Source organism: Elephantulus edwardii, unplaced genomic scaffold (assembly GCF_000299155.1).
Source record: "Elephantulus edwardii isolate Elephantulus edwardi_28Jun2011 unplaced genomic scaffold, EleEdw1.0 scaffold00112, whole genome shotgun sequence".
NCBI lineage: Eukaryota > Metazoa > Chordata > Mammalia > Macroscelidea > Macroscelididae > Elephantulus > Elephantulus edwardii.
Window position 1 is genome coordinate 9493156 of NW_006399862.1, and position 8782 is coordinate 9501937.

General features: G+C 41.7%; 1 pseudogene; it reads left to right on the forward strand.

Moving 5' to 3' along the window:
- Nucleotides 1-935: 935 nt before the first annotated feature.
- LOC102853758 lies at nt 936-3684 on the forward strand (annotated as a pseudogene).
- The last annotated feature ends 5098 nt before the right edge of the window (nt 3685-8782 follow it).

The following is an 8782-nucleotide window of genomic DNA, read 5'->3' on the forward strand; positions in this document are numbered from 1 at the left end:
AAGGACATACTGTCTAGTGGTAAGAAACTGCACTGCAATCCCAAAGACCACCAGCTGCTCCATGGGAGAAAGATTTCCTCTTGTGTGATTAACTGCTTCTGAAAACCCATTGGAGAATCAGCTCTGGGTCAGTGACAAGAAGCTATGAGGTCTGAGACCACCAGCTGCTCCACTGGAGAAGGATGGGGAATCTCTCCCCATGTAACAAACTGCTTCTGAAAACCCTCTTTAGGGTCAGCTATTGGTCAGTTTTGACACTACCATACACATCAACAACACAATCTTCCTTAATTTTACTGTTCCCACCATTTTCTACCAGCCCATGAAGAGAAACTCTATGATCTTCATAATTACTGAGGTGATCACACCCATTTTCCTCTCCACACCTTAACATGAAAGGGAATTTTTAAAAATTAATTTTAATAGACATTTACAGAGGTTTTGGATTTCCATTCATTCATTGCCGCACTTTTCTCCCTGTCCACCCCTCCCCACCAGTTAGTTAGCTCCCATCTATGAAAAGAAAAAGGAAATAAAAAAGAAAGGAAATTTATTTTTAATGTCAATAGCAATAACATGAGAATTTGACATCCACTGATTTATAGTTTTGCTTAATATGATTAAGATGTTAATCATCATGAGAGCTTACTAATACCAAATCAGGTATTTTCTCACCCAAAAACGGGTTATTAAAAATTATCCAGTCCCGGTCCTCCCTTTGGCTCAGGGGTAGGCTGAAACCTGAGGGTGCTTCTCTAAAGCTAAAAGCAGATCAAAGTGGTGGGACTCTTCGCGGCTGCAGAAACGGTGAAGGCTTTCCAGGAGGGCTCTCGTCCTGATCCGGCCTGCTTCTTGCCGCCTCTCCCCCTCCCCGTCCCGGAGCACCACCACCGCCGACGCCCACCTCCCCTAGCTCCCCACACAGCCAGCCCACCATGGAGAAGACGGAGTTGATTCAGAAAGCGAAGCTGGCCGACTACGACGACGACGACGTGGCCACCTGCATGAAGGCCATGACAGAGCAGGGGCCTAGCTGTCCAGCCTGGTGTCGGTGGCCAACAAGAACGTGGTTGGGGGGCCTCCGGGCCGCCTGGAGGGTCATCTCGAGCATCGAGCAGAAAACCGACACCTCCGACAAGAAGTTGCAGCTGATTAAGGACTATCGGGAGAAAATGGAGTCTGAGCTGACGTCCATCTGCACCACCGTCCTGGAATTATTGGATAAGTATTTAATAGCCAATGCAACTAATCCAGAGAGTAAAGTATTCTATCTGAAAATGAAGGGATATTATTTCCGGTATCTCGCTGAAGTAGCATGTGGTGATGATCGAAAACAAACGATAGATAATTCCCAAGGAGCTTACCAAGAGGCATTTGATACAATCAAAAAAGGAGATGCAACCCACACATCCTATCTGCCTGGGCCTGCCTCTAAACTTCTCTGTATTTTACAATGAGATCCTTAATAACCCAGAGCTTGCCTGTACACTGGCTAAAACGGCTTTTGGTGAGGCCATTGCAGAACTTGATACACTGAATGAAGATTCATACAAAGACAACATCTTATCATGCAGTTGCTTCTTGTTGTTATGTGCTGTCGAGTAGCTTGCGACTCATAGCGACCCTGTGCACAACAGCCCTAAACTCGGCTCTGTCCTGTGCCAATCGCACTGTCTCTGACACTCCCATCCCGATTATCCCAGTCACTGAACCAATCCACCTCATAGAGGGCCTTCCCCTCCTGCGCTGTCCATCCACCCTCCCAAGTATGATGTCCCTCTCTAAGGACCGTTCTCTCCTCACAACATGTACAAAGTATGTTAGACGGAGCCTCAGAATCCTTGCCTCCAAGGAGCCACCCAGTTTAACCCTTTCCAGGACAAATCTGTTTGTTTTCCTAGCAGTCCATGATATTGTCAACACTCCTCTCCAGCACCACAGCTCAAAGGCATCAATTCTCTTTCTATCCTCCTTGGTCATTGTCCAATTCTCTGATGTATAACAAGTGATTGCAAAGACCATGACCTGTATCAGATGCACCTTAGTCTCCAGAGAGAAACCATTGTTCTTCACTACTTTGGAGAGGTCCCTAGCAGCAGACTTTCCCATGGCAATGCACCCTTTAATTTCCTGGCTGCTGGTGCCAAGACTGTTGACTATGGAGCCAAGCAAACTAAAGCTGTGTACAATCTCAATCTCTTCACCATCCATCCTGATGCTGCCAATTGGTCCAGTGGTGAGAATCTGTGTCTTCTTGACATTGAGCCTCAATCCATATTGTAGGCTGCAGTCCTTGACCCTCTGCAGCAGGCGCTTCAGGTCCTCTTCAGTTTCAGCAAGCAGGGTTGTGTCATCCACATAACGCAGATTGTTGATAAATCGTCCACCAATCCTGACCCCACATTTCTCCTCATAGAGCCCAGCCTCACAGATAATCTGTTCTGCATATAGGTTGAAAAGGTATGGAGATAGGATGCATCCCTGGCGTACGCCCTTCCCAATTTTGAACCATGCAGTGTTGTTCCCTTGCTCTGTTCTGACGACTGCCTCCTGGTCCAAGTATAAGTTTCGCATTAGAACGATCAAGTGTTCTGGGATTCCCATTCTTCTCAGAGTCAGCCATAGTTTGTTACTATCTACACAGTCAAATGCCTTTGCATAGTCAATGAAACACAGATAGACATTCCTCTGGTATTCCCTGCTTTCAGCTAAGATCCATCTAACATCAGCTACAATATCCCTAGTACCACGACCCCTTCTAAACCCAGCCTGGACTTCTGGTAGTTCTCCGTTGATGCGCTGCTCCAGTCATTTTTGGATAATCTTCAGTAAAATCTTGCTTGCATGTGAAATCAGTGAGATTGTTCTGTAGTTTCCACATTCTGCTGGGTCACCTTTCTTTGGGATGGGAACAAATATAGATCTCTTCCAGTCAGTTGGCCAAGTGGTTGTTCTCCAGATTTCTTGACACAACTTGGTGAGCACATCCAGGGCAACGTCTGTTAACTGAAATATGTCAATTGGTATACCATCTATTCCTGGAGCCTTATTTTTTGCCATTTCCTTCAAAGCAGCCTGAACTTCTTCTTTCATCACCATAGGCTCTTGCTCATATGTTGTTTCATGAAATTCTTCTGTGTCTTCCAATTCCTTTCGATACAGTGACTCAGCATATTCTTTCCATCTTCTTTTAATACCTCCTGGATCATTTAACATTCTGCCGAAAGCATCTTTGATTATAGCAACTCGAGGTTTGAATTTGTTCTTCAGTTCCTTGAGCTTAAGATATGCTGAGCGAGTTCAGCCCTTTTGATATTCTGACTCCAACTCCTTGCACATTTCATTGTAATATTTTGCTTTGTCATCCCGTGCGGCCTTTTGAAATCTTCTCTTCAACTCCTTAGTATCTTGAATCTTTCCTTGTGCTTTGGCTTCTCTGCCCTCCAGTGCAATTTTCAGAGTCTCTTCTGACCTCCATTTTGGTCTTTGCTTCCTCTTCTGTCTTTGCAATGACCGTTTGCACTCTTCCTGGATGATACCCTTGATATCCTCCCACAACTCATCTGGCCTTCGCTCACTAGTGTTCAAAGTCTCAAACCTGTTCCTGAGATGGACTACTTAACATTATGGACATCAGACAGTGCAGGAGAAGAATGTGATGCAGCAGAAGGGGCAGAAAACTAAATGCTCACAGGGTGTCATCCTTCTCCCCCTCAAGAAACCTTTTTACACATCTCCCTTCCTTCTTCCGCTTGGATTTCCTATAGCAATGAAACCCATTCATGTGTACGGAATAAACTGTTTATAGACTTTTCACACTGCAGCTTTGGGAAAACTCCATTCCTTGATATGTGTTTGTCTTGGCCTTCCTGGTGTGCAGTTACTGCTGTAGAAAAGTATTAATAGCTTCATTTCATATAAACATAAGTAACTTCCAAGCACTTATGTAGAAGACTAAAATGTATCTGGTATTTAAGTAATTTGAACCAGTTCTACAAGTGACTGTGTTTTGTATTACTGTGAAGATATGAAAATGTAGTTAATTACAATTAAAAGAGCATTCTGCATAACTTCTTAATTTCTAACATTCCTTCCCTTACTTTTGTTTGGGGCTTCCTTTCAGTAAGCAATTTTTCATGCTTGTAATGTATTCCTTTTCAGTGGGAACCAAGAAGTACTAGATTGATTGGAAAGATATTCAACATTTCTGGCTTGGGGGTCATTGGGGTCACACATTAAAGTGCCTCCTAGATAATATATTAGGGAGGTTGTGTATATTTGTGATAAAAGGGAGTTTCCTATTCACTCTTCATTTGCTGCTGTTTAAGTTGACAACTTCCCTTCCCAATAAAAATTCACTTACACTCCTGGAAAAAAATTAAAATTATCCAGTCCCATCTTCAATTTTGGAATCCAGAAGACTAATGCCAATATAAGATGCATTATTTGTCTCTAGTTTTACATATATAAAAGTTATTTACACCTATTATCTTTATTTTTAAACCAAATGGCTATTGCCTATTGTGTTCTATAAATACACACTACAGCAGCATAGGCACCACTGAGGTAACCTTTCAGAGTGTTCAGAATTCTCATGACCACAAATGCACATTAACTGTGGTCATTAAGCAAAACTTCTTTAACCTTTTTTATTTTTTTTTAATCTCTCTGTGAGTTTTGTTTCCAAGGACTTTTTCCCTCTCTGTCCTGTGGGGGAAAATTTTTTCTCCCTGACATTTCAGTGATCATCATGCAGCTGGTTTTATCCAAAAACAACAACCAAAAAACCAATTGACAGGATGACTGGAGAAAATGCTAATCTTTTTCTGAAATTGTCATGGTTTTTCTAAAGGCTTACAAAAGCTACCACGACATATATCAGTGATTACAATGATTTTTCTCAGGGATCACCATCAAAAGATGGTGCTGTACATATTTTAATATGACTACACCCAGTTCACACTGTTACTCTGGGGGAAGAACATACTCTGTTATTGCTTAAATGAGCTGAAAAATACTTATGTGATCCTCAAGCTAAAATAAAAGCTATCAGCATTGAATAAAACACAAATAATAGATTCATTCCTTTAAAAAATTTTGCCACACACATTTAGTAAACAATTCTACTTCAATTCCAACGCAACTAAGGATGGAATAAGAGCTATTACTCATATAGCTCAAGTAGATAGTTTGAATTTGCAATTAGAAATATGCATAGCATAATGTATAATTTGGCTCCACAATCAACACTTTTGGTACCAGCAGCCAGGAAATTAAGAGACAAATTGCATTGGGGAAGTCAGCTGTCAGGGACCTCTCAAGAGCAACAACGTCAAGCTGGAGACTAAATTGTCCCTGATCTAGGCTATCATATTCGCAATTACATGCTATGCATTGGAGAGTTGGAGAGTAACTAGGGAAAGAGAATTGATGCCTTTAAGCTGTGGTGCTAGGAAGAGTGTTGAATATACCATGAACTGCTAGGAGAACAAACAGGTTGGTTCTGGAGAGGGTGAAGCTGTAATGCTCCTTGGAGTCAAGGATTCTGAAGCTTTGTCTGACATACTTTGGGCATGTTGCAAGGAGGGACTTAGAGAGTGATATCATGTTTGGGAGAGTGGAAGGACGGCACAGGAGAAGAAGACTCTCGATGAGATGGATCGATTCTGTGATTGGGGTGGTGGGAGTGAGTGTGTCAGAGACAGTGAGGTTGGCACAGGATAGAGCAGGATTTAGGGCTCTTGTACACAGGGTTGCTATGAGTCACAAGCGACTCAACCTCTCATAACAACAACAACATTATATAAAAATGACTGGAACAGCACATCAACAGAGAACTGCCTAAAATTCAGGCTGAATTTAAAAGAAGCCATGGCACTAGGGTATTATAGCTAATGTCAGATGGATCTTGGCTGAAAGCAAAGAATAATAGAGGAATGCTTGTTGGTGTTCCTTTAACAAGGCATTTGACGGTATAGATCACAACAAACTGTGGCTGATTCTAAGAAGAATGGGAATCCCAGAACATTTGATTGTGCTTATGTGAAACCTATATGTGGACCAGGAGGCAGTCATCAGAACAGAGCAAAGAAATACTACATGGTTCAAAATTGGAAAGGGTGTGTGTCACCAATGTGATATATCTCCATATCTTTTCAATCTACATGTGGAACAGATTATAGGGTAGGCTGGGATCTGAGGAGAGGTGTGTCATGAGGATTGGAGGTAGACTTATCAACAATTTGTGTTATAAAGATTACACAATCCTGCTTCTGAAACTGAGAAGAACCTGAAATGCTTGCTGCAGAAGGCCAAGGACTTCAGCCTTCAATAAGGATTGAAGCTCAACATCAAGAAAACAAAGATTGTCACCAATGGGCTGATTGGCAGCATCATGATGGATGGTGAAGAGATTGTGTTCACTTTGCTCTACAATCAGCAATCTTAGAAATTAAGCAGTCAGGAAATTAAAAGATGTATTGTAAAGTCTTCTGTCAGAGATCTCTCCAAAGTACTGAAGAGCAACAATGTTAGTCTGGAGATGCATCAGAAATCTGGACAATGACTAGGGATGACAGAAGAAGAGTGCATGCCTTTGAGCTGTGCTACTGGAGAAGAGTATTATCATGGACTTCTAGTAGAAAAAACAAGTTCATCCTCGAGAGGGTGAAGCCAGGCTGCTCCTTGCAGGCAAAGATTCTGAAGGTACATCTGACGTACTTTGGACATGTTGCAAGGTGGGATCAGTCCTTGGAGAGGCATGGCATGCTTGGGACAGTGGAGGGACAGTACAGAAGAGGAAGACCCTTGATGAAATGGATTGATTCAGTCACTGGGTAATAGGGATAGGTGTGTTGGAGACAGTAAGATTGGCACAGGATACAGTAGGGTTTACAGCTGTTGTACATAGAGTCACTATGACTTGTAGGCAACTCGATGGAACATAAACAACAACAGCAACATAGTCTATAATATGTATGTCATGTATAATTACAACATATGTGTATATTATATTTAATTACAGGTTAACAGGAAATGTGAGTATCCAGTGTGTGGGGGGGGGGTGGGGGGAGGGGGGGTTGTGTGGGATAACTCCTGGCTTGTTGAAATAGCTGAATGACAATTGAAAATTCAATCAAGTATACACTTTAGATGCTTTGTGACTAACAAAGTTGACCTAATATTCTATATATCATTGCACCTATAAGAAAACTAAAGCATAAATATTAGGAATATTTTTAGTTTAGAATCTAATGAAATAACCCAAATTTTAAGCCACAGTGCTGCAAAGTATCTAGAATCTACCTCATCACAAGTGCATAGAATAAGCTAGTTTCAGTTAAAGACCTTAATATTGGACAGTAGCCAAGCCAAGGTGATACAATCCATTCTGACTCATTTTTGTGTACTATTGAGTCTGAACTGGCCTATAGCAGACCCTCAGCATGTTTCCAGAGGAAATTAATTTCAAATGGGAAATTACTCATCTTTTTCCTTTGGAGCAACTGGTGAATTCTAATTTTGTGCCTTTAATTGGAAAGATAAACTCCTTAACACTAAAGACAGTAGACTTGCCCACAGGGTTTCCAAGATTAGCAAATATTTATAGAAGCAAACTGCCCCATATTTCTCCCATATTAATGTTGATAGGTTGGAACTGCCAACTTCTTGATTAATAGCTCTGGTATTAGTTTAAGATTTGACAATTTTTAGCCATTGTGGCTAGCTGCCTCTGGTCTCTAGATACCTTAACTGCCTACACAAAGTCTTACAAATCTGCATGGTCTTGCAAATCAGCATCTACTGTGGGACTAGGATAAGAGAAAGAGTGCTTCCCACACTGAGCAGCAAGATTTGAGATAAGCAAGATTTGTTGCAGCAAGATCCCGGTAAGAGTGAGACTTTGGTGGTGAAGAGACTGTGGCATTGTTGTGGACAAATGGTGGCAAGGCTTCTTGCCTTTGTACTGCTCACAGCCAAAGATTTGAGTGTTCTTGCCAGATATTTGAAGAAGAATTTGATTTATACCTGTTCTGAGACAAACCTTGCTGAATGATTTGGTTATAACCACTCTGAAGCAAACTTTACCAGATGATTTGGATTTAACTGCTGAATTGATATTATAATCTAGATCTATTGAGCAATTATGCTTTGGAACTGTTAGCTAAAGCATGGAATTGTATTGAGAGATATTCTTAGCTTCCTCTACTCACTTACCTAATCATCCTCATTGTTGGTACCATAACTGTGAGTTTGTACATCAGCAATGAATTAACAAACCACTTTCTGTTGGTATAGCTCTAGAGGCTGCGTGGGACTGGGCCATGCCCTCTTTACCTGCTTTCTACTCTGAGGCACTGAGGGGCTATTCTATTCTTACTCCCTCTGGGCCATTCAGAGAGATGCTTATGGTCCTGTGCCTCTATGTTCCGTTTTCTCTTCATTAGACAAGAGCCAAATGCTTTGATCAGTGTTCCACCAAACTTTGCGGGATATCTGCCTTGAAAACACACCCAAAAACATCCTACTTCTATCATCATGAATGGCAATATCAAGCTTCTTTTTCATCCATGTGACAGTTTGCTCCTTAGTTCTGGGATATCTTTTGAAAGATGGGCCACTTTCCTTTTTTTCTGTTTATTTTCTTTGTGCACCATCAAGCTAGAACTGACCTATAGCTGACCCTCCAGTGGATTTTCAAAGGCAGTAAAGTGGCATGAGAGGAGGCTTACCATCATTATCCTGTGAGGCAACTGGTGGATTCAAACCACGTACCTTTGCA